The sequence below is a fragment of the Urocitellus parryii genome, chromosome 3 (assembly GCF_045843805.1).
Source record: "Urocitellus parryii isolate mUroPar1 chromosome 3, mUroPar1.hap1, whole genome shotgun sequence".
NCBI lineage: Eukaryota > Metazoa > Chordata > Mammalia > Rodentia > Sciuridae > Urocitellus > Urocitellus parryii.
The window spans coordinates 162,879,149-162,900,629 of record NC_135533.1 but is presented as its reverse complement, the minus strand read 5'-3'; the positions used below and the strand labels follow the sequence as shown (position 1 = coordinate 162,900,629).

Sequence of the window (21,481 nt, the reverse complement as noted above, 5' to 3'; positions counted from 1 at the left end):
GGGGACGATGGATTTTGGAGGCGTACTGTTTTGTGTGTTCAGAGGACATTCAGTTCAGTGGGAGGTGAGTGTTGCTCAAGGACAGAGTTGGGCGCAAACATGAAATTTAGGGACATTCAGATTATTCCTAATATATTGAGGGTGCTGGAAAAAATTCATGTTGTCAAAACAGCCCCAGAGCAAAACTGACCATGGAGAGTGAATGCCACTGAACTGACTTTACTAAAATATAATTCACCACCATAATGATACTTAGAGAGTGTGGCAGACGTCATTAGCCAAAAAACTTTTAACCATAGAATTTAACAAACGAATGTTTCAAAGAAACAACTAGGGCCTGTTTCTTTCTCTCTTTTTTTCTTTTTCCTTTTTTTGGTATCAGGGATTGAACCCAGGGGTGCTTAACCACTGAGCCCCATCCCCAGCCCTTTTTTTATGTTTTATTTAGAGACAGGGTCTCACTGAGTTCCTTAGGGCCTTGCTAAATTGCTGAGGCTGGCTTGAACTCAGGATCCTCCTGCCTCAGCCTCCTGAGATGCAGGATTTTTTTTTTTTTTTTCATTTTGAAACAGGTTCTTCTATGTTGCTGAGGCTGCTCTTGAATTTACGAGCTTGCATCCTCCTGCCTCTGCCCCTTGAGTCACTGGAATTATAGGGTGTGTGTCACCATGACCAGCTCCTACCCAGATTATTTGAATGCAAATGCCACATATTGTATAATTTTACCCTTAAATATTTCAGCATTGTACAAGATTTTTAAATAGACTTTGGTATAAATAACCCAGGCCACTTGCCAGGTCATGGAAAAGTCTTTGCTATACAACATGTGAAAGAGGTTTATTGAAACTGGCACTAGGCTGGGCGCTATAGGGCACACCTATGATCCCAGCTGCTCAGGAGGCTGAGGCAGGAGGATCGTGAGTAAGCAACTGAGCTGAGTAAGCAACTCAGTGAGCCCCTATCTCTAAATAAGATACAAAATAGGACTGGGGATGGGGCTCAGTAGTCAAGTGCCCCTGAGTTCATTTCCTGGTACCAAAAAAAAAAAAAAAAAAAAAACAAACAAGGATTGAAGCTGTATCTCAGTGGTAAAACACCCCTGAGTTCAATCCCCAGTTAAAAAGAAAAGAAAAAAAAAATCCTGGGTTGGGACACTAAGTAGTAGGAGATAAGAGAAAAGACAATTTGCAGGAAGGTCCATATAAATATTGATTTTTAAATAGCAGTCCTGTTTTGGAACCTAGGGTTGTGCTTTGCTACTGCCACAGAAGATTATGCTAAAAACACCAATGGCTGAAGGTGTGCAAAGCATGCTCACTCTGCACGTGCTCCCAGGACCAGCTCTGCTGAATCCAGGAGGATGGGGATCAACATCAGGTTTCTATAGGAGAAAATGAGCATTCGAGTCACGGTCAGTGACCAGGCGAAATCCTGTGCCGTGTTTCCCAGACTTAGGAACATCAAACCCCATCAGGGAGGTGAGACTTGGAGCCAGAGCCGTGTCCTGAGTCCCTCCCTGGGGACCCTGGCCGAGCAGAGTGCTGTCCCTGTGGAGCAGGCAGGTGGGCCTGGGTCTGCCCTCCCTGGGGGGAGGCCTGGCTTCAGGGCGACCTCGGGAAAGTCCATTGGATCCCTCCAAGGAGTTCTGTTTCCCTGGGAGTTCTTAGAACTTGGATTCTCCTTGAAATGAAAATAACATGAGATTTTTAAACAAACCACTAAATCGATGGTTGGGATAATGAAAACACAAATCAGAATCGATTTGCAGGAGTTCTTAAGCAATTTTGAGTCTCTCTTTGGAAGATGTGATTAAAAACGAGAAATATTCTCTCCAGAAAAATGTCCATAACAATTCATAAAGAAGTTTTATGGGGAGGCCGGGGGTATAGCTCAGTGGTATAGCTCAGTGGTGGAGCACTTGCCCAGCATGGGTGAGGCACTGGGTTCGATCCTCAGCACCACATAAAAATAAATAAATAAAATAAAGGTATGGTGTCCACCTACAACTAAAAAAAAAAATTAAAAAAAAGAAGTTATTTTTGTAATATCAGGAGTTCACAGATCCCTTACACCCATCTAGGACAGTGAGTTAAGAACTTGGACTAGATCAGGCGTGATGGGATCACTCTTGTAATCCCAGCCACTCAGGAGGCTGAGGCAGGAGGATGGCAAGTTTGAGGTCGGCCTCAACAACATAGTAAGGCCCTAGATAAAAATTTTTTTTTTTTAAAAAAAGAAACAAGAAAGAAATAAACAAAACTTGGATTAGAAGCTGTGCTGACCTTTTTCTCCAGCCTAAAGTATTTCATGTCCGGGATGCCTTTCCCAGACTGAGGGTTCTACTGAAGTTTCCCTCTGAACTCTCAGTAACTCTTATCAGCGTTGCTATTTTGATCTGAAGCACACACTCCCTTTGAATGCTTATCTCTGGATGCCTGCACGGTCCCATCCCCCCCTCCAGAACCCGCAGGACCCCCGTGGACATGAAACTCTGCAGATGCTCAAGGCCCTGAGAGGCGATGGCTTAGTATACACACATAACCTGTATACAACTCCATGTCCTTTAGATGGTCTCTAGATGACTTATAATACCTAATACCATAGAAATGCTCTGGTCATAGCCGTTATTCTGTAATGCCTAGGGAATGATAAGAAGAAGAAAAGACTACATACGATCAGTGCAGATGCAATTTTCTGTTTTGGAATATTTCCTATCTGGTAGGTTGAAAGGTGTGGATGCAGAAGCCACCGATATCGAAGGCGGACGGTATTAGCCTGTGTGTGTGTGCCTGTGTGCATGTGCATGTTGCTTATGCAGTTCGATTGTCCGCAGCATCCAAGCCAGACCATTGATCACGGTACACGCTCCAGCATCGTGGAGAAAACTGACAGCTGTACAGTTTTAAAAGACAGGGGCTCATAAAATGCATTTCTTTCTTTCTTTCCCTCAGCTTGGCAGTCTCTGTTCCCTCGTGTAAGGAACACTTTTCCAGCTGCTCCTAAGCTCCTATGCATGTTCTGCATCTCAACTCTGAACCTGCAGGGGTAACCTCCATCAGCTACTTTCCTCCTCTTTCTGCCCCCCTCTGTTCCCTGGGTCCATCACCTCAGCCTCTGGGAGATCTGTCCCCACAGCATCCCATAAGGCAGTGACTTCTGGGGTCCCACATGCTCTGCTGGGGTAGGTGTGGGGTACTGAGTACGCGGCAGGCAGGGAACCCGTCTACCTGGGTAACCTGTCGTCCACACCATCGTTTCCCAGAGTGTCTCCACGAGGATGAGCCTCAAGGAGACGAGTAAGAGCCAAGTAGCCCGCTTACTGAGAAAGTGGGGTGTGTTCCCTCCATTGGGGTTTTGGGGGGCCAGGCCAGCTTTGGAAGAGGCAGGTGTGCGTGTGTGGTGCAGGCAGAGCCCAGGGCCCAGGGCCCCGCCCAGCCAGCTCTGTGGCTCTCAGAGCAGGTGCTCAGAGATAGTGGGCTGGTAGGGAGTCAGAAGGGACGGAGTTTCTAAGAACTGGCCTCACTTCCTCGAAGCACTGAGGGGTTGACTCCCTGGGACAGCGGAATGCTGGGGGCTGGGAAGGAATATCCCAGCTCCCCTTGCTCCCAACACGTCCCCAGCTGGAGAGCCTGGGTGCCATGTCCTTATGTAATAACTGGTTGCATCTGCGGCCCCCTCTCTGCAGCAGGTCTGCCCACTGAGGGCTCTACAGAGAGTTTTCTGGGCCTTTCATACAGTGAACCCATACTCTCAGGGCCTCTTGCCCATGAAGACCAGTTTCACCCTGGCCCCAAGTATTTCCTAACTGTACAGAACGTTCCTTTGATGGCTTGGATCCCAGGTGTCCCCAGAGGCTCCTGTTAATGCAGGGACATTCTGGAGGTGCAGTGATTGGGTCACGAGAGCTGTCACCTGGGCTAGTTTGGAGGTAGCTGAACCTGGCCAGCCAACACTTGGGGGACCAGAGGGCGGGTGGAGGGGGAGGGCTGCAGCTCCCCAGGGAGGCCCTGCGAGTCTTTGTGTGAGAGGCTAGGGGTGTGGTGAAGGGAGGGAGCCCAGCCCCAGGACAAAGACAGGAAAAGGGAAGGGCCCGCGCTCTCACTGTTCGAGGTAACGCAGTTGAATGGATCCAGCCTGGAGATCGCTCTCATCATTGGTGATTCATTTGGAGAAAAATCACAAAGGGCCTCCCTCCCTCCCCACCCCCAGTTTCCGCTCCTGGGATTTCCCAGGCTAAAAGGGCAGGCCGGTCGGAATCACTGGTTTGCAGAAACCCAGAAACGATAACGTGAACCAGATTGACTATGCTCCCGGGGGCTGTTAACCCTGTGTTTACAAGAATTCCTTGAAAAAATCATTTCTCTGCCATCGAATCTGGCTTCTCGTGAGTCTGGTGAGCACCGGGCGGGCTTCGGTTCCGTCCTTCCCAGTTTGAATGAGCTGAGGTTCCAGGTGACACATTGAAAAGACAGTCAGTTCTGCTTCATACTTGTGATCCGGTATAATAAAGGTCAGCTCCCACTCTTCATAGGCATAGATTTTACTAGAACGTTAATATAATTTCACTCTTTTTTTCTAACAAAAATAACTGCTATCATTATGATTATTTTTGAGGCTCTCAGCAGTTTTTTAAAAAATTTGTCTGTGTTTTTGTTTTTTGTTACTGGGCATTGAACCCTGGGGGCCTGCAACTACTGAGCCACATCCCCAGCCCTTTGTATTTTTTTATTTTGTGATGGGATCTTGGTAAGTTCCCTAAGGCCTCCATAAGTTGCTGAGGCTGACCTTCAACTTGCAATCCTCCTGCCTCAGCCTCCCAAGTCACTGGGATTCCAGGTGCGTGCTACCGTGCCCAGCAGCATTTATCATTATCGAGTGCCTTCTGTATTCCAGGCACTTCACATTTATCATTTCCTTTATTTTTCACAAGCCAGAGAGATAAGGAATGTCTCCTCAATGAACTGGTAAGAAAACCAAGGCACAGAGAGGTGAAGAAGGGATGGGCCCACAAGCCACCAGCTACTAAGTGACAGAACTGCAGGGTCATCGGGTCCAACTCATGTCTTTTCATTCTCTTCATCACTTTATAGAAACTGCAGAAAACAGATTTTTAGAAACCAAAAAAGGAATTTTGTACAACAGTCAAGTCAGTTAGGACTTTTTACTATATCCACGACATGACGTATCTCATGCTATAATTGAACAGACTGAAGTCTTAAGCTACATAAGTCAATCAGTCTCCCCCACTATAATGTTGATTTTGTTATTTTATTAATGGTTGACAACTGGAGAGAGCAGACACAGCTCTTTTTTTTTTTTTTTTTTTTTTTTTGGTACTGGGGATTGACCCCAGGGGCACTTAACCACTGAGCCCCATCCCCAGCCCTTTTTATATATTTTATTTAGAGACAGGGTCTCCCTGAGTTGCTTAGGGCCTCACTAGGTTGTGGAGGCTGGCTTTGAACTTGCCATCCTCCTGCCTCAGCCTCCTGAGTGTCTGGGATTAGAATCGTGCGCCACAGGGCCCTGCCAGCTCATGTTTGTTTGTTTGTTTTTTATAAAAAAATGATTTAATTCCTGATATTTGAGAATGCCGAGCCCATCATTCTCAGCAGTTGCACCTTCCATGAAGATCCAAGGTGAACGGAAAGTTTGATCAGGATGGTGGGCTCTCCGCTGTCATTTCAAACCCCAGGACGGTCTCTTGCAGTAAAATAGTCAAAGTACCTGAGTTGTGTATCTGAAGAGAGAAGCGAGGAGCAGAAATCTCAGAAAGGGCAGAGAATTAGAGGCCAAGAGGGGGACCCGTCCCTCAGGACCCAGAGCTCAGTGACTGTCCCTCCCAGACCTCCTGGCCCTGAGGGCCGGTTTAAATATCCCAGCCGGTCACTCCGATGCTTTTCATTTCAAACATGGTTTCCAGGGCTTAGGAATAACCCTGGGTGTCGTCTTCCCAGAACCAACCTCACGATGCGTGGACGTCTCAACTGATGGCCCAAGTCACCATGATAAAAATAAAAGACAAGGACTCCGCGTTTCCTAGTCACCAGGGAGCAGAGTCACTCAGCTTCCAGGGGCCACGTCAGACCCGGGTGACATCTCCTGATGCGTCCCAGTCCCGACTGTCCTTTGGAGAGGAGGTTCTAGTAGGAGCTTTTAACTTCCCCACGTGCTGCCACACAGGCCCCTCTAGCGTGTCCCTCCCCCAGCCAAATACCAGGACTCCCACTGTCCTTAGGTGACACTGTCCAGACCCCCGGAAGCCCATTCTTGAAAGCGGCTGGAACAACAGGAGCAGGCTGGTTTATGAAAAGGAGCAATCTGCCCCTCCCTCCAGTTCCCTCCCTGGGCACATTCTCCTTGGGGGGTGGGCGTTCCTGGGGTTCCGACTCTCCAAGCTTCTGACCCAGGGGACTGAATGGAGAGGGGAGCAGCTCATCCTGCCACCATTGCCACTTCCAGAGAGTGAAACTGACACCTCTAGGCCAACATCACTGGCCTCCTGTCACCAAGCTAATTCTCCCTCCTGGGCAGATTGGCACCTGGGAATTCCTAGCCGGCTGCGGTGGCTCGGGAGGCCGAGGCAGGAGGATTGTAAATTGAAGGTCAGCCTCAGCAACTTAGTGAGGCCCTGCCTCAAAAAAATAAATAAATAAATAAAAAGCTGAGGAGGTGGCCCCGTGGTTAAGAAAGAGCCCCTGGGTTGCCTCCTGGGTATCCAAATTCTAACCAACTGACTAGAACAAACGCAAGCAGACAAGACAAAACCCAAAACCACTTTGGAGGAAGGATCCTGACAAATGATTTGCACTGGGAATATTCTCATTTTCATCTGGGCCCAGCACCCTAAACCCAGGACGCCACCACTAAGGGGTTCAGTTTGGCACCAGCCACCTGGGGGGGGGCAGGTCTTGCTGGGAAATCTCCCTCCTAACCTCTCAGAAGACAGTCTGTGCCAATAGGCAGGTGGTCTAATGAGGAGACACGCCTTAGTGTGCCCAGGGAGTGCCAGAGAATGTCAGTATCACCTAATGAGAGAACCCTGTGGGGAATCAGGTTTGAGAAATTCTGGGTAAACCAAAATTAAACAAGTCTTTTTAATTCTCAGACCTTCTGGGAGCTTCGAAGATGCTACTGTGGTTATTCTTGAAGGCCTAGACATTATGGCTTTTCATGAACTTAGATTTTTTTAAAGTTTTTAGTTATACATAGTGGAGTGTATTTTAGCATCGTATACATACATTATACACACACACACACACACACACACACACACACGGATCATATTCTAATTACGATCCCATTCTTGTGGTTGGACATGATGTGGAGTGTCCCTGGTCGTGTGTTCACATATGAACACGGGAAAGTTCTGTCCCATTCACTCCACTGTCTTTCCCGTTCCCATCCCCCTGCCTTCCCTTCATTCCCCTTTGTCTCATCCAGTGACCTTCTATCCCCCACCCCCATCCCCATCCCCTGCTTATTCATCCACATATCAGACAGAACATTCAGCCTTTGGTTTTCCTGGGAATGACTCATTTCATGTAGCATGAGAGTCTCCAGCTCCATCCATTTACCAGCAAATGCCATCATTTCATTCTTCTTTATGGCTGAGCAATATTCCATTTTGTGTATGTATCACATTTTCTTTCTCCATTCATCTGTTGAAGGGCATCTAGGTGGATTCCACAGTTTAGCCATTGTGAATTGAGCTGCTATCAACATTGATGTGGCTGTGTCCCTGTAGGATGCTGATTTTAAGTCCTTTGGGTGTAAACGCAGGAGTGGTTCCATTCCCAGTGTTCTGAGGAATCTCCACACTGCTTTCCAGAGTGGTTGTACCAATTTGCAGTCCCACCAGCCAGGTCAGAAACTTATTTTTATAACACCAGATTTTATAGGCCAGGGGTCAGCACATTATAGCCTGTGATCCAAATCTGGTTTACCACCTATCCTTGCAAAGAACATTGTAGTGGAATGCTACCTCGCCCACTCATTTACAGATCATGATGGCTGCTTCCATACAATGGTACCTTGAATCTTTTTGGCAAGATTCGAGCTTCTAAAACCAGAACCCTTCACTGTGTGACTCTTGAAACAAGTGCATTGACCTTCACCTCCAGGCTGAGTGTTCTGTGGACTACGTTCAGGGACACGCTGGCTCGGAGAATGTGAATGGTGGGAAGGACCTTAAAGGCCATCTACCCCACTTGTGGTTGTGTGACTCCATGGTGACTCCTTCCTTCAGGGTCACCGGGGGAGCATGTTACAGGGGCAGAGGTTTGGGGATCCTGTCCTGACCTACTGAACCAGAGTGTCCAGCGGGGAGGCCCAGGGGCTGGTGCTCGACCAAGCCCACTCCATGTCTGTAGGCACCGCTCCTCGGGGTACACTGGATCTCACCCGGTTCCTTTCTCGTGCAGGTGGTGGAGAACTCAGCACCTCCCAGGCAGCCCCTTCCACTCTCATAGTTACCAGCAAGTTCCAGGAGTGTCTACCCACTGGCTCTCATCTCCTCCCACTCCTACCCATGGCTCCACCCAGCCCTGGGGCACCCTTAGGTAAAGGACTTTAGTTAGGCTTCAGTGTGCTCATCTGTAAAATGGGTGCCCTCGCCCTTACCTGGGGATCACAGCGCCCAGGTGTAAACGAGATGCCGCTGGCACAGGGCCCAGCACAGTCCAGGTCAGCAAGGAAGCGGGGGAAGACCTGTTCCCACTGGGTGGTAAACCTCTCCAGGAAAGGGCCGCGGACAGTCACCTTCCTTTGAATCCCCAGATGCAGGCAGCACCATAAACGCCGCCGACGAATCAAAGATTTATGGAAGGAGTGATTCAAGGCCAACAGGGCAGATAAAAACAGTGGTCAAGAGCAGCAGCAGGACCGGAAGATCCGCCGGTCTCCAATCCCTCTACCACCTGTTGCTCCCTCCGTGGGTGGTCTGGGGAAGGAGCTGCACTCCTCAGAGGTCTGCTTCTCTCCTTGGTCGGAGGAAGCCCTTGGGAGGATGGTTGGAGTAGGAAATCAAGCCGCGCAGGCACCGGGAGACCCCTCGGAGGCCATGTGGTTACTGTGATGATCATTAGGACGATGATGATTATCATTGACGTCTTCCTTACCTTGGTCCCCCAGGCTTGCTGGGAAAGATGGCTTTCTTTGTTCATGGACAAGTATGAAGTCTGTTTTTATGTCCCTAACTTTTTACCCTCGGATCCCTGAGGAAATTCACAGCCAGGGAGAAAGCTGGACATGGGGACAAGGCTAGCAGAGCCCCCTGCAGACCCACCCTGCAGAGACACACACCGTCCCTCCTGCCACGAGCCACACACCCGCCCTCGCCCAGGCCCTCTGGAGCTTGTTAGGTGCAGATTGGAGTAAACTCCTGAACAAGGAGACAGGGTCCAAAGGAGATGGAGGGAGGTTTTTGTGTCCAAATACAAAGGGACTCATAAATACCACAGCCCTGAGACATCCCCGGGGCACACAGAAGGCTCTTCCCAGGGCTAAGCCCCACTCTAATCCCTTGGAGGTCTGCCCCTGCTGCGGCTTCCCTCTGACTTGGGGCTGGTGGCCAAGGCTGAGCACCTGGGGTTTCTCTCACCACTCTATCTTCAGAGGTCAAATGAGTTGAATGTTCTCTTTCCTGCTTCGTGCGTGACCTGGGCACGGTTCTCAGCCCTGGGGCAAAAGGTAGGCAAGCGCTCTTCTTACACTGGAGCTCATGGTCTGGTGGGAGAGCTCAACAGAACCAAGGAACAATGTCAAATATGTGAAATACTGCTACTAACCAAGGTTAAGAGTGCGGTGAGATCCCAGAATGAGTGATCTGTCTCCAAGGAGGAGAAGGAATCTTGTACTAGGAGTTGATGAAATTAATGGAGATCAGATGAATGGACAGGAGTCCTTTGGATGAGGGGATTGGTTTGTAAAGGGAGGCCAGCAGAAGGAACAGCATATGCCAAGGCCCTGGGGCAGAAAGAAACAATATAGATCGGAGGCATTAAAAGAAGTCCCAAACCAAGCGCATGATATGAAATGAGGTTGGCAAGGACAGGGAAGTGAGACTGTGCTGACCCGAAGCCACCCTAACAAAACTGGTTTTATGGTAAGAGGACAGAGGGGACATTGAAATACTATAAGCAGTGAAATTTGAAAAGGATCAGCAGGGAACCACACTGCAGAGACCAATTGGGAGACTGTCCTAGGCAGTCAGGCAAGAGATGGTGGTGACCCGGATCAGTGTGACAGGCTTCAAAGGTGAGGATATGTGACAGAGGGATCTGAAAGGCAGGACTGAGGTGAAATCCCACCACTTGATCGGATACTAGGACACACAGATCCATATATATATATATATATATATATATATTTTTTTTTTTTTTTGGTACCAGGGATTGAATCCAGGGTTGCTCAACCCCTAAGCCACATCCTGAGCCTCTTTTTACATTTTACTTAGAGACAGGGTCTCATGGAGTTGTTTAGGGCCTCACTAAGTTGTTGACACTGGCCTCCAACTCACGATCCTCCGGCCTCAGCCTCCTGAGCCACTGGCATTACAGATGTGTGCCACTGCACCAGGCCAGAAAGAAATACATTTTACTGCCCCCTGCCAAGGGTATACTTTGATAGACTACATTCTATTTGATTAAGTTTTATGTTTAAAAAAAAAAAAAAAACCCTCTAGTCATGACTCACCAAAATGATTTCCTGACCTCCAGGTCACGGCCCCGGGTTTGGAGAACACCAGGTTAGGGAGTTCACAGGCTAGGCCTTCCTGGAACACCCTCACCCTCTGGAGTCTGTTCCCACACTTTGATTTCCTTGGCTCAGAATGATATCAGGCTGTGCCTCACCATGTGTTCCCAACTCTTTATCCCTCCGAAGATAAAGTCGATGCTGTGTGTCCTTCCCACACCCCTCCCAGCTGCCCCGGGACTTCAGACCCAGGGGACGTGATTCAAGAGCTGTGCGGGGAGGGAGGCAGGTGGGAAGGGAAACTGATTCAGATGAGCCGACGTTGGCTGAGGGCTGTTCTAGCCCTTGTTCTGCACAAAGCTTAGGGCAGAGGGGACTTCTCTAGATCCCCAAAGCCCTGGAGGGACGGGAGCAGACAGTCCTCCTGGAGAAGTCTCTAAGCTCTGGGGCAGAGACAGGACCCTAGGACATCTTTGCCCTGGGCCAGCGACACCTCCTTAGTGCCAGAACAAGGCTCCATCAGCCCAAAGAGCATGACAGAGCTGTCTTTGCTCACCTTTATGAAGTCACATCTTTGCCCTCAAAGTGCACACTCAAAGTGCACAAATAAGTAGCAAAACCAGCCAGGTACAGTGGTGCACGCTTGTAATCCCAGCAGCTTGGGAGGCTGAGGCAGGAGGATCGCGAGTTCAAAGCCAGCCTCAGCAAAAGGGAGACTAAGCAGCTCAGTGAGACCCTGTCTCTAAATAAAATACAAAATGGGGCTGGGGATGGGGCTCAGTGGTGGAGTGCCTCCCAAGTTCAATCCCTGGTACCTGTCCCTACCCCCCCCCCTCAAAGTAGCAAAACCATGTAAGGACTTAACTCCAGCAGGCTGAAGACAGAGTTGACCCAGTTTCTGGACAGAGATTTAGAATGGCACTGCAGACCAAAATGACTCCGGAATGACCCAGCTTCTCTGCCAAGGCAGGACTGCAAGGGTGGGAACTGCAGCAGGCTCTTCTGATCTTGCCTCTACCGCTTATTAGCTGTGTGACCGGGCATCTGTATCTTAACTTCTCCGAGCTTCTCTTGCCTTGCCATAAAATGCAATTATTCATAAAATCTATAGAATAAGATTGCCATGAGCATTAATCAGAGCAAGGCCCCAGCACCTTCCTAGGCACAGCCTAAGTCCTTAAGAAATAGGAGGTAGAGGTATTGAGGGTTTTTTTTTTTATTATTATCATTGTCATTATTTTTTATTTTGGTACTGGCGATCAAACCCAGGGACAGAGGTATTATTTTTAACACTCGGTACAGGGGGACAAAGGGCAGTTACCTAGAACAGGTTTCCCTCCAGCTAGCCAAAATGACATAGTTTCCTAGTGAGAAAATGCCCGTAAGCCGCCCTGGGAGAGTCAGATCTTATCTGGGGAGCCTTGTGTGAGGCTGGTGAGCAACACTGCTGGCCACCTATCAGCCTGCAGATGCTGTCAGCCAGTGGCTCCTGGGCTGAAGGTTTGAAGACAGAGACAGGAGACAACAGCCATCTGCCCCCCGGGAGCTTCCGGGCTCAGAAGTCACCAGCCGCCTCACAAGCCTTTAGGGGCTTTGGTAGATTCCCTTCTGGAAAACCTTGGGCACTGCCCCTTCCCCCATTTCCTCACCTGCTCCAGTGGGAAAGCTGGTCCCTGGTCCACACCCAATCCAGCTCTAATTAGTCCCCAAGACCTCCACGACACTCCACGACACTGTCCCCGGGGACTGTAGCCTGTCTGACCCTCCCTTTATTGGAGTTTCTGTACAGTGAAGTCACAGCACCTGGAGCCACATTATCCCACCCAGACTAACACTGGAGGCAGGACACAGCTTCTGTGCCTTGTCATTTTACTAAAGAAAGTTAAGGGATCAGAGTGAGACTGACATTTAAAAATCTATTTTGAGGGCTGGGGTGGAGCTCAGTGGCAGAGCGCTTGACTCCCATGTGTGAGGCACTGGATGGCTTCTCAGCACCGCACACTAAGAAATAAGTAAAGAAAGGTCCAACAATAACTTAAAAATATATTTAAAATTAAAAAAGAAATCTATTTTGACCCTGTGACTTGGGAGGCTGAGGCAGGAGGATCGTGAGTTCAAAGCCAGCCTCAGCACCTTAGAGAGGCCCTAAGCCACTCAGTGAGACCCTGACTCTAAATAAAATACAAAATAGGGCTGGGGATGGGGCTCAGTGGTTAAGTGCCCCCAAGTTTAATCCCTGGTACCTAGCACCCCTCCCCCCAAAAATCTATTTTGAAATCTCTAGTTGACTTTACCCTGAGAACACATTTTGATTTGGACTAGCCTCATTTCATGTGCTTAATAGTCACAAGTACCTAGGGATTCTGAGGACTTAGTACCAATAATAATAATAATAATAATAATAATAATAATAATAATACCTCTACTAATTTTTTGTATTGATCACATATTGGAATGATAATACTTGGGTTATAATGGGTAAATAAAATAGATTGCTTCTATTTGATACTCTGTGGCTCTCAGAGGCCACTGTCCTTCTGGTGCCTGTACTAGGAAGCACAGATTTCCTTCCCATCTCCACCGCTGGGTCTGCTGAGGGGCACCGGGAAGTGGCCAGGGACCCTCCTCCTTCCCTCTGTCTTCAGAGCCCAGCTGTTCTGTTCCAGCAGGTTTTCCCAGCTGCCCTCGGGGCTTTAGAGGCCTGACCAAACTCTGCCTTGGTGGCCACCAGTCAGGACTCAGCTTCTGGCAGGAGTCTGGCCTGTGGACTCCAGTGGGAGAGGGGAAAACACAGAAAACCAGGACCCATATCCTCACTCTGTCTTTCAGACACAACTGGGACTAGAAGCAGGGGTACTCTTGGGGCTCTTCTCTCTGTGTCCCACGTGCTGCTTCAAGGATTCAGGTAGCACTGGGCACAGGGGCTCATGCCTGTAATCCTAGCAGCTCTGGAGGCTGAGGCAGGAGGATGGCAAGTGGGAGGCCAGCCTCACCATCTCAATGAGGTCCTAAGCAACTCAGTGAGACCCTGTCTCTAAATAAAATACAAAATAGGGCTGGGGATGGGGCTCAGTGATTGAGTGCCCTGGGTTCAATCCCCAGTACCAAAAACTAAAAAAAAGATTCATGTTGCTTTTGAGCCTAGGCTAGGAGACACAAGAGGGCAAACCCAGGAAATCCAGGGGTTCTAACTTCCTTGGGTTCTGGTTTCTTCTGCAAGCTCTGTCACTCAGGTACAAGTCACATGCCTGTTGTCCAAGGTTTGGGGATGTACTTGGTGAGAGAAATTGGGTGGAGTGCATTGACTCCATCTTAACTAGAAGCAGAACCCAAGGGGAACTGTTTTTTTTTTTTTTTTCCAGTGGGTCTCCCTGTGGCCAACTCTGCAACACTTGATCACCTACAAATGGTTTACGAAGAACGTAAAGGCTGACTAATTAGAATAGCAAACCCCCAGGCCACGCCAGAAATCTATTATAGTCACATGCACATATTTAGAATAGAACAAAACTGCTTTTCACATTGAGGACAGGCACAAAGGGATCCCGGCCTGTCCTTGAGTCAGCAGTGCAGTAAGGATCATGGCTGACTGTGTGTGTGAGTGTGTGTGTGTGGTGCTGGGGATGGAACCCAGGGCCTGTGCATGGTCGACCAGTGCTCTACCACACAACTGCGTTCCTGACTCTCTGACCCTCTGATTTCTATTTATCTATTTATTTTTGGTGCATGAAGTGTTTGAACATCTATTGATCCACTCATAGACTCTGCCCATCGGTGTTCAATTAGGGAAGGTTTGTGGCCTCCAGGTTGGCAGACTGCAGCTCTGTGAGCCGCCATCTTGACAAGACAGCCGTTGGCTTTATTTATGGAGAATTGCTGCTGTTCACTATGGTGGCCCCTCATTTCCTTTTAGAGTAGATAATGGATTTTGAAGTTTGGTAATTAAGGGCGTCTCAGGAAGAAGTAGATCCATTTAGATGGGTCAACTCATTTCCCAACTTCGTTCCTATTGTCCACTTAACCAGAAAGGAAGTGGTCCACACTTCTAAAAGCCATTACAGGGCTGGTCATAATTTGGGCCACGGTATGTACGCAAACACACAGAGTGGCTCATGCTTAGATAAGGGTGAGCTAAATTCCAGAAACAGTTGTGAAATTTCTTGATGGTTAAGACCTTCTGAAAGCAAGAGTTACTGGGAAGGATAATGTGGATTTTTTTTTGTAGTAAGATTTACTGGACAAAGTGTTTTTATTCAATTGATTATTCATTTTAGTCATCATTGATTAAGTGGCAACGTATCATCATTTTGCTAAAAGCTTCTACTCATAATTTCCAAGTCGACTCAGATTTGCACTGCTAAAGTCTAAATTCACTGAACAGATACAATGATAACCAAACAACAATACAATGTTGAGTTCCTAAAATGACAAAGTTTAAAATGTTTTTGTGTTTCATAAAGATTATAATTATATGCACACTTTTGGAGACCATAGTAAAGGGGCATGAACTTCGGAATTGGAAACAGTTGGCTTCAGATCCTTAAAATTAACTAAGTATCAGCTTTGACATCTATAACTTTTAGAAGGTATGACTATCTATGTTAAAAGATTGTGGTCAATACAAGTAACAATAACTGTTGATGAGGTTGTGGGGGAAAGGTACATTCATACATTGCCGATGGAACTGCAAATCAGAGCAACTACTCTGGAAAGCAGGGGGATGCCTCAGAAAACTTGAAATGGAACCACCATTTGACCCAAGTATCCTACTCATCAGCATATACCCAAAGGACTAAAAATCAGCATGCTACAGTGATGCAGCCACTTCAATGTTTATAGCAGCTCAGTTCACAATAGCTAAAATGTGGAACCAACCTAGGCGCCCTTCAGCAGATGAACAGATAAAGAAAATGTGTTACATATACACAATGTGGAATATTACTCAGACATAAAGAAGAATGAGATTATGGCATTTGTTAATAAATGGATGGACCTGGAGACTATCATGCTAAGTGAAATAAGCCTGTCCCCCAAAACCAAAGATAACATGTTCTCTCTGACATGCAAATGCTAACCCACAATAATGGGGTGGGGAAGAATAGAAGTTCATTGGATGAGACAAAGGGGAATGAAGGGAAGGGAGGGGGATGGGAATAGGAAAGACAGTGGAGTGAATGGGACAGAACTTTCCCGTGTTCCTATGTGAACACACGACCAGGGAAACTCCACATCATGTCCAACCACAAGCATGGGACGTTAGACTCCATGTATGTAAAATATTTCCAAGTTCAAAATACATTCTACTGTCATATGTATCTAAAAAAGAACAAATAAAAAATTTTAAAAGAAAAGATTGTGGCCAAGCAGAGATGATTTAGTGCAGCACAAATTTTCAGCAGAATTAAGCATGTGGCAAGGTCTCAGAATCTACTTATTATAGAGGTGCTGCAATTTACAGAGTTCCACCCCAGTAAACCATTATATATTGGAAAGGCGATAAGTCAAAATACATTTACTACATCTGACCTACGAACATCATAGCTGAGACTCAACAATCATAATAGGCTCAGAATACTTATATTAGCCTATCGTTGGGCAAAATCATCTAAGACAAAGCCTGTATCTCACGTACAGGGCTGGGGCTGGGGCTCAGTGGTAGAGCGCTTGCCTAGCACGTGTGAGGCCCTGGGTTCGATCCTCAGCACCACATAAAAATAAATAGATAGATAGATAGATAGATAGATAGATAGATAGATAGATAAAGGTATTGTGTCCATCTGCAATTGAAAAACGTAAAAAAACTCATGTACACACACATGACAGGATGCAAAACCACAGAAAACTCAAAACATAATATCCAAAACCTCTGGCAGCACAGGACATAGCAGGGACTGAGATTTCCTTCACCTTGTGATTCTGTGGCTCCCTGGGAACTGCGCTCAGTGTCCCCCAAGTATAGCATATTGTCACCCCAGGCAAGATCCAAATTCAAAACTCAAAGCACAGTCTCTGTGGAAGGCATATTGTTTCAACACCATGGTAAAGTTGAAAAATATCAAGTGAGATCATCCTAAGGCAGGGGTCTAGGTACAACCACTAGGTAAAGACGAGGTTTATCTTCAGGGTATATAAAATGAATTTTTCCTAAGTGGTTGATATCTGTGCCAAATATGTGAGTTGGTTCCATTATCTGTGATGTTTAAGAAAAAAAATGACACGCAGAGAAAAGTTTATTAGGGATGTGTCAGTATGAAATATTTGAATTTCTGTCAATCTTACTCCCCAAATGAAATCATTTTAATATTTTTTTTCTTTTTTGGAATCAAGAATTCCACCTAGGGACACTTAACTACTGAGCCACATTCTGAGCCCTTTTTATTTGTTATTTGGACACAAGGTCCATCAAGTTGCTGAGGGCCTCACTAAGTTGCTGAGGCTGGCCTTGAACTTGCAATCCTCCTGCCTCAGCCTCCCAAGCCACGGGGATGACAGGCGTGTGCCACTCTCCTGGTCTATTTTCATTTTTGTAGTAACTAAGCACCCGCAGTGTGTGACTGAGGATCTCCAGGGCCCAGGTAGACATAACTCCTGCTTTTCACTGAAGTTACCTGCTAAAAATACAGGATGTACTTGAAACGCGCCTCTTTGGGGATGAGGATCACATGTGTCACTTACCTTCGTGCCAGGAGAAGGCAAGTATGTCTTCCCCCTCTTCACGTCTCGTCCCGAGGGCCTGTGGTTTTAAGGAGATAAAAATTCAGCCACTTTAAATGGGCGTGAGTCTTTCATCTGAGTGAGCAGAAAGTAAGTCGTTCTGATGATGAAGTTTGACATTTTGTCACACTGAGGTAGGTTAGAGAGTCCATAATCACTGTAGCAAAAATCACTATCATTTGTTAAGCACTTTCTGAGGGTTGGGCACCTTGCTCGGTATTCTTACATCTGACCCACAGAGCAAAAATGCACTTTTAACTCTATTTCACCTCCTTGGGCAACGAGGCTTAGAAATGCTGAGCCACTTGCCCCAAACACAAGGGCAAAGCCCAGATTTAGACCCATTTTACTATTTTCACATACCCTGTTCCAGTTGGCTTCTTCACTGCTGTGACCAAAAGACCTGACAAGAACCAGTTCAGAAGAGGAAAAATTTATTTGGCTCCCTGTTATGGTTGGATATGAGGTATCCCCAGAAGCTCATGTGTGAGACGGTGCAGGAAGGTCCAGAGGAGACAGGACTGGGTGGTGAGAGCCTTAACCAGTGAATGGACCCCTGATGGGATTAACTGGGTGGTGGCTGGAGGAGGTGGGTGTAGCTGGAGGAGGGGGCCAAGAGAGCTCCACTCTCCAGGAGCAAAATATAAACCTCAAAGGTTCACACTCAGTGACCCACCTCCTCCAGCCTCTCCCCCCTGCCTAGTTAACCCAAATCAGTGGTTAAGGCTCTCATAACCCAGTCATTTCACCTCTAAACGTCCTTGCATTGTCTTACACATGAGCTTTGGAGGGGGGACACCTCATATCTAAACCCTAACACTATCCTTATTAAAGAAAATGAAAATGCGGACCAGGGCTGAAGATTCCCCGGGCAGAGAAGCCTGTGTAGACCTCAGCTTTGCTTGATTTGCAAGCATTTGTGAAACTTGAATTATAAGAAACTGAAATTTCTTACAAACAGCCCCATTAAGGACAAATAGAACTTGGGCTCAACCAATCAGAAGCGGCAGACAAACTTAATGCCGGGTGCCCAGCGCCTTTCCCACAGGATAGACCCACGAGGTAACTGTAACCAAACACTTGCTTTGCTTTGCTTCTGTGACACCCCTGGGTGGGGCTTCTGAGTCCTTTTGACTGGAGCTGCCCAATTCATGAATTGCTATGGGCTCAAATAAACTGTTCAAAATGCTATTGTGCCTCACCTGACCTTTTCAACACTCCTTAGCTCATCTAAAGAATATGGAATGTTCTCGAATGCAGATGCCTGCTCCTCTTGGATGTCTTACCTGCCATCATTTTTTCCCCCTAGGTAAAGTGATGATGAAGAAATGATATTAGACCTCGAGGCCCTTCACATCTCGGGCTGGCAGACAGTACTAATCCATCACAGCTCTCTTGTCCAAGGAGCCTGGACTTGGCCTCAGTCTTCTTCACTGCCCCTGAAGAAGTCAGTCTCCACCAAGTGAAGAGAGTTAACACTCAGAATCTATTGGACGTCCTTGAGGCAGCACCTTGACTGTGACTCCATTAATACACACATGACACCATATTTTAATGACCTGCTTTTAATGATCTGATTTTCATTTCCATGATATACTTCGAGACTTCTGTGACAGGACCATTCATCTTCCTGTGCGCAGCGTGCCACACGACATGCTCGACACCCAGTAAAAGTTTTGTTGGATTGAATATAAGTCAGAACTTTTTGTGTAAACCTATTTGACTATCAGATGCCACACGTATGCTATTGCTTGATAATTAGAAGAGCTAACACGTATTGAGTCCTGTGCCATGGACTGAGCTAAGCAGTTCATGTGTATGTTTTGTTTAATCAAAACATGAAACAAAAATATTAAACACCCCCATATACAAATAATGATATTTAAATTCAGAGAGCTTAAGTGAGTTGTAGAAGATTATAGGACTCAAGTATTCTGACTCCTAAAACTAAACTTTTTTTTTTTTTTGTACCAGGGATTGAATCCAGGGGCAAATAACCACTGAGCCACATCCCCAGCCCCTTTTTTTTATTTAGAGACAGGGTCTTGCTAAAATAAAATAATAAAATAAAATAAAATAAAATAAAATAATAAAATAAAATAATAAAATAAAATAAAAAATAAAATAAAATAAAATAATAAAATAAAATATAAAATAAAATAAAATAATAAAATAAAATAAAATAGAACTGAATTCACATCTTGGACAAGCCTCTCTCCTTTTCCAATTTTTTTTCCACAGAACCATGTCCAGGCCTATCCTTAGCGGCCACTGTGATGGGTGCCATGGGGTACAAACACAAACAGGACTTATTCTCTGACACCAGAGGACTCACAGACTTGTGGAGTGACAGCCTCGTAGTGACAGGAGGCCTTCCATGGAGAGAAGCAGGTGATGCCCTGGGTGAATGGGGTTCACCTAAGAGAATCTTGAGTAGGAAGCAGTCACCCAGGTGGGGGAGGGACTCTGGGAGGAAGAAAGGACAGGCCCCAGAAGGGACTTGTGCAGCCTCGTGCTTTCAATATAAATCTGGGCTCTGCAGATGGGGCCACTGGTTTCAAAGTCCTCTGTCTGCACCTTTTTATTCCTCTCTCCAACTGCTCCAGGACTTTCCAAAGAGAATTCCCAGCAGCTCTGCCCTGGCCCACGAGCGTTCCAGGCGCTGAGCCACCGTCGTCCATATGCATGCTCCATCAACACATGGAAGTATTCTTCTATTTATTTATTATTTTAACGCCGTGATTGATCATGGTTGTTGAAGGGGACCATGAGGTTTGGAGGATTTCAGCACACCTTTTACCTCCCCTGAGGGTCCGCCTTCTGAAACCAATGAATGCCTCATGAGCCCTATTCTTTCAGAACTGAGACCTTCAAAAAGAGGCACGTAAACTTTCCCCAATTTCCTAGGAAAGACATTATTCAACTGTCCTCAAGTGACGGATGGTCTAATAATCCTCAAAAACGTGTTGCTTTCGCGCTGAGGTCAGTCCTGTTCTACAAGGGTTTGCGCTCACACAAGGGTACCATCTGGAGCCCACATCCTCTGTCTGGAGCTTCAAATAAATCCTGATTGGCCTCAGAAATGTTTGCCAACAGTCTGCTGGCTACAAAGATGGCTGGCTTCCCCCCTTGGAGGCATGCCTTTGCAATATACGACGTGTAGTAGACACTTAATAAATGACTGTCTACTAGGGTCTTCTTTAGAATGTTACACCAGATACCTGTTGGGTATCAAAGGTTGGGCAAGCACAGCTGTATCCTTTTTGTGAGAAGACGGATCTGGCAAGACTACAGATTTTTTTTTAGGGGGGGTGGAGGTCGGGGGCTGGAGCATCCTAATCCAAATTAAAGTCTTATGTGCTCTATCAACATTCTGACTCAATACCTCAGCAGTTTCTTTAGCAAACATTTTTTCAGCTCTCGGAATTTATCAGTCTGGGACACACTGTGATGTGGTTTTTTTGGTTTTATTTTGGGTACCAGGGATGGACCCCAGGCGCTTAACCACCGAGTCACATCCCCAGCCCTTTTTCCATTTTATTTAGACTCAGGGTCTCGCTTGAGTGGCTTAGGGCCTCACTTTTGCTGAGGCTGGTTTTAAACTCATGATCCTCCTGCCGCAGCCTCCCGAGCTGCTGGGATGACAGGTACCCAACACAATGCCCGGCTCACACTGTGAGATGATGATGTAGGTGTACAGAAGAGAAACCCATGGCCGCTGGAGGGTGGACTTCAAATCGCCAAGGGACCCTGTGCGATCGCCTCCTGGAGAAGCCTGGGGAACGCTTTGTTTCGTTCTGCCACAGAGCCTGCTGGTGGCATATCTGTGGCTAACACCTTGCAAAGGACAAACAGGGCCTTGCTGCTTGTGCTTTCTCTTGGGGACAAAGCCTAAGGGGTATATATGATTTCCAAAGTGTCACACACGCCCCATCCTGGGCCCAGTGCATTCTGGAAAGTTCCCTGAGCATTTGACCTGAGCCCCTGAGCACAGCAGTGAAGTTAATCCAGCTGCTCTTTCCTTTTGGTGCCAGCCAGTTGTTGATCCCAGATGCTCTGAGCTCTGGTCTGC

At 47.0% G+C, this 21,481-nt stretch overlaps 1 long non-coding RNA gene across 1 annotated transcript in view; it reads left to right on the top strand.

Moving 5' to 3' along the window:
• Window positions 1-19,082, top strand: part of LOC144253666 (uncharacterized) — a 240,351-nt gene extending 221,269 nt beyond the window's left edge. The window contains exon 4 of the long non-coding RNA XR_013343358.1: window positions 18,719-19,082. This is a non-coding gene — a long non-coding RNA (uncharacterized LOC144253666). The remainder of the gene's footprint in view (window positions 1-18,718) is intronic.
• Window positions 19,083-21,481: the final 2,399 nt, after the last annotated feature.